Source organism: Canis lupus, chromosome 20 (assembly GCF_048164855.1).
Source record: "Canis lupus baileyi chromosome 20, mCanLup2.hap1, whole genome shotgun sequence".
Taxonomy (NCBI): Eukaryota; Metazoa; Chordata; class Mammalia; order Carnivora; family Canidae; genus Canis; species Canis lupus.
Window position 1 is genome coordinate 3,604,705 of NC_132857.1, and position 4,927 is coordinate 3,609,631.

The following is a 4,927-nucleotide window of genomic DNA, read 5'->3' on the forward strand; positions in this document are numbered from 1 at the left end:
GGGGCTTGATCCTGGGACTCCAAGATCATGACCTGGGCAGAAGGCAGACGCGCAACTGGCTGAGCCACCCAGGCGCCCCTTTCCTTGTGTTTTTAAAACATTTTTTGGGCAGCCTGGGTGGCTCAGTGGTTGAGCGTCTGCCTTTGGCTCAGGGCGTCATCCCGGGGTCCCGGGATCAAGTCCCACATGGGGCTCCCTGCACGGAGCCTGCTTCTCCCTCTGCCTGTGTCTCTGCCTCTCTTTCTGTGTGTGTCTCTCATGAATAAAATAAAAAAAAATTTTTTTTCTTCTCTCAGAGGTTAAGAAAAACTTGATTATCAAAGATTAGAATCAAGTAAACAAAGAATCCTTTATACTAACCTTGTATAATAAGCAATATATAAATGTATAAAGCTATTACACAGGCAACATGTGAATCGAATTTTCCAACAGCAGTAGGAGTGCAGCCTGCGTATTTACCATTTGATTCTACATGGTGGTCATTTCTGGCATCAATTATGTAAAACTTTTCTCTGTACAGCTGCATGGGCTATTTAAAAAGTCTGTTGCTATTTTTACTGTCTTTTCTATCTGAGATTTTGCACAAAAAGGGCGATGCCCTCCAACCGGTAGATCCCATGGACTCGTGGGAGCCCGTGCCCACGCCCACGTCCTCAGGGTCTCCAGCATGAACACCGCCCGCCCCCCCACCCCCAAGCCTTCCTGCTCTCCCTGTGCCGTCTTCTACTCACTCACACGTGGTGCTCACACACATCTAGCCCAGGGAAATTCTTGAGTAATGAAAATCTTACTTCTCCAATGGTCAGAATGAGTCCATTAGGAGAGTTCATGAAGGACTGAGCCCCAAGTCTACAAAAAGCTCCTGGCAGGACTGAATAAAGAACTCTAGAAGCCAAACACAACAGCCACGATGACGCCGGTACCAAAGATTTAACATTTCTTTTCGCTGTGGCCTGGTAACAGTATTCCAAAGGGGTTAGCCTTTCATGAGGCAGCGCTAATTACACGAATGCAAACACTTTCAGACCACGTGCTAATGTTGTCGAGGACTTCACGTTTTCCACTCTCCATTTTTCCCTTTTGAGGAATTGTACTGCTACAAATCTCTGCACCTGACTTATGGTTTGGCTCATTATTTACTTCATGGCAAACTCTGAGAGAATTCAAATTTTGTTTGGAAACAAGAACTCCTGTATGTGAACACATTTGATCCTGTTATCCCACAAAACAGGCCAAAGTGAGGTTTCAGAGATAACGCAGTGAGGGAGTTTTCTGTTGCTGCCCTAACAAATCACCACCAATTTCATGGCTTACAGCAATGCAAGTTTACTGCCCTGCAGTTGTGTGGGTTACGAGTCAGACACAGGTCTCCCTACGCTGAAATCAAGGCATAGGTGGGGTCATGTCCTTTCTGGAGGCTCCCGGGGACAATCCATCTCCTTGCCTTTCCTGGCCTCTAGAGGCTGCCCACACTCCTTGGCTCATGGTCCCCTTCCTTCCTCCTCAAAGCCAGCAAGGGGGACTGCAGTCCTTTTCGTGTCACAACACCGTGACCTCTTCTTCTGCCTCCCTCTTCCAATGTTGAGAACCCTTCTGATGGCATTAGGCCCATCCAGACAATCCAAAATACTCCCCAGATTTTGGCTGTTAGCAAACTTAATTCCACCTGCTGCTTTAATTCCTCCTTGCAACGCAGCATGACATATTCAGCGTCCCAGGGGGAAGACCTGGACGTCTCTGAGAAGCCAGCATCTGCCTACCACACTCAGATTTTTGATGCTGCCAAAAATCTAAAGATCCTCCTTGAGTCTGGTACATATGATGAAGTTAACAGACTTTATTCTGTATATATAGTATTCATTTCCTGTTAAAAAACAGACACAGCTATATGCAATTCTAAAAAAAATTAAAAATGAAGAAGAAAGGCACAGCATTTAAATCGTTTGGATAAACTCAGCCAGTGATCTACGGAAGACTCCTGAGTAGGGTGAAGAACTAGAGGGTCTTGGGTTCTAACATTGAAACCCACCGAGGATCTTCAGAGTGCTGTTCTATTTATCCCTTCCTCTTGGACACCACAGCCATAGAACTTAACTTTTTAGGGTATAGAAATAAGAAAAAATGCTCCCTAAAAGACGCATTGAAACTACAGAATTCTCACCAAATCAGCCTTAGGACTTTTCTTCACTGAATATGGAAATGTGACTTTTAAAAAAATCTTTTTTTTTTTTTTTTTTTCAAATCAAAGATCAGGAGGCCCCGGGGGTCTGGGCTGACTCCATTCCCCCATCTGCTGTTTCCTCTGGCAGCCTCCACTGGGAAGACCAGCAGCGACCTTGGCCTCTAATGTCTTCTGCCAACTGTGGTGCCCGCTGCGGGGCCGTGCTGATGGTGCCGGGCTTCCTGCAGGCGGGTGGTGCTGGGCCTATCCTGGCTGCCGATCGCAGGTGCCGTTACGCTTGGCCTACTCCACTCAGTCACCTGCCCCCCCGCTGGCTATGGCAAGTCCACAATGTGTTTTCTCTCCAATTCTATTCCTTGGACGTGCCACAGCATTTGGGGAAAGTCCAGCTGAATTCTTAGGAAATGCAAGAGAAGTGTGGACTGTATTTAGTCACCATGGTGGGCAAGGCATTTACTTACCTTCTGGGCAGTGATGCTGCTGCACTATTTTTTAATGGTCAAATTGAGGACCTGAATGCAGATGATGTCTACGGTGGTCTCACAACTGTGTTTGGAAAGGAAGTCACAGGGCAGCCCGTATGGCTCAGCAGTTTAGCGCCACCTTCAGCCCAGGGCCTGATCCTAGTAGACCTGGGATCAAGTCCCACGTCAGGCTCCCTGCATGGAGCCTGCTTCTCCCTCTGCCTGTGTCTCTGCCTCTCTGTCTCTCTGTGTCTCCCATGAATAAATAAATTCTTTAAAAAAAAAAAAAAAAAAAAGGAAAGGAAAGGAAAGGAAGTCACATAGGATATGGCTAATCCAGGTTTTCTTTTGGGGGGGAGGTGGGGGGAGCAGAAGAAAATGTTAAACGGTGGCCTTAACATAGCCCATGTTGGACAGCACATTTCTATAATTGAAAAAGAAACAAAAGAAACAAAAACAAACAACTTTCCAAGTTGGGGAGAAAGAAAGTGGAGGAAAAAAAAAAAAAAAAACTGTTTGAAGCTCTTTCTGAGCTCATAATTTTAACAGCCAGCCATTGTTTACCTGGGAAGGAAATCAGAAGCCAACTCAATAAAGAAAGTAGCACAACTATTTGCAGATTTGGATGGTTTTAGCCATGTGGCCTGGCTGCTGCCCGGCTGGCTCCCTTTACCTAGTTTCAGACACAGGGACAGAGCTCATTGAGAGATCAAGAATATTTTCTATAAAGCAATCCAGAAACACAGAGAGTCAGCAGGAAAAATTGATGACGTTCTCCAAACTTTACTAGATTCTACTTACGAGGATGGGCGTCCTTTGACAGATGATGAAGTAGCAGGCATGCTTACTGGGCTGCTCTTGGCGGCACAGCACTCGTCCTTAAGAACGAGTGCCTGAATGGGCTTCTTTTTGGCCAGAGACAAAACACCTCAAGAAAAATGTTATTAAGAACAGGAGACAGTCTGCAAAGATCTGCCTCCTTCAATTTAGATCCTCCAGCTGAAGGAGCTAAAGCGACTTGCTCATGGGCAGAACTGACTGCTACTTACGGGACAATCCAGCATCAGGAAGAAAGCTTGCCTGCCTGCCATTTGGAGCTGGGTGTAATCACTGTACTGGGGAGAATTTTGCTTATGTTCAAATTGAGATAATTTGGCCCACTCTGCTTCATTATATGAATTTGACCTTATTGATGGATATTTTCCCACTATGAATCATACAACCATGATCCACACCCCTGAAAACCCAGTTACCTGATACAAAAGAAGACCAAAATGAAAAAGGCTGCAAGGAACTGCTATGTGACCCATCAACGTAAGCCACAAAAGCACTGGTAGAGAATGACATTTATGAAACTCCCGGTGTCATCTTTTGGGGTGTGTAATTTTAAGACAGCTAGCTTAAATTAAGGTTTTTATAGTTTCTTAACTGAATGGTTCCAGCAAATCTAATGGCATTCCAGATATTTCCTAAGTCTTAACGATAGATACTTAACCACATATGCTTTATTTAAGGAAATCAGGTTCATAGTGCAAAATTAGGGAGATCCTGGTAATTGACAGATTCTAAACACAGTTTTCCATGTATTAACCCTAACAACATACATATATGGCTCTTTGCAAGTAAGTTCAGGGTATTCAGATCTTGGACTAGATCTGCAAGTATAAATGCCCACTGGGTTTCTTGGAAACCTTGGGCTATTTACTTGGTGATGTTTGTGTGTGTGAGCGAGTGTGGGTGGGGAGGGAACAAACTCACATTTAAAGCCTTGGATAGAGAATCAATCCCATCAATTGTTCTGCTACAATGATACTCAGCGATGGAGCTATGTTGTAGAACAATGTCCTTTGAAATTTTAACTAGAAGTCTCTAGGAAATTGAGAGATCTGACAATGACTTAATAATTATATTTCCTAAAAAATAATTATTAACACTAAAGACTCTACATGTAACTTGATCTAATTGCTGAATATTACATACTTATCTACTTTATAAATTTGTATTCAGTTCCACATGGTCACATGTGTGTGAAAGCCCAAAATAAAGTCCTTTATCATTTTTGTTCACTTTGGCTCTTAGGTGGTTTCTTGCTTCTTCTCCAGAATCGAATTAGGGATGTCTCTGCTATTCTATTAAAATTTAATTTAAGCTAACAACCTTTAAAAAAAAAAAAAAAAAAAATCAGAAATTAGGAACTCTGGCTTTAACGTAAGAGTAATATGAAGCAAGGTTCTTGGTAGTAGTATCACTGGTCACATTGTGTGAAGCCTATGTTCAAGAA

General features: G+C 43.6%; 1 pseudogene; it reads left to right on the plus strand.

Moving 5' to 3' along the window:
* The first annotated feature begins 2,619 nt into the window (after positions 1 to 2,619).
* On the plus strand, positions 2,620 to 3,924 carry LOC140611575 (lanosterol 14-alpha demethylase pseudogene; annotated as a pseudogene).
* The last annotated feature ends 1,003 nt before the right edge of the window (positions 3,925 to 4,927 follow it).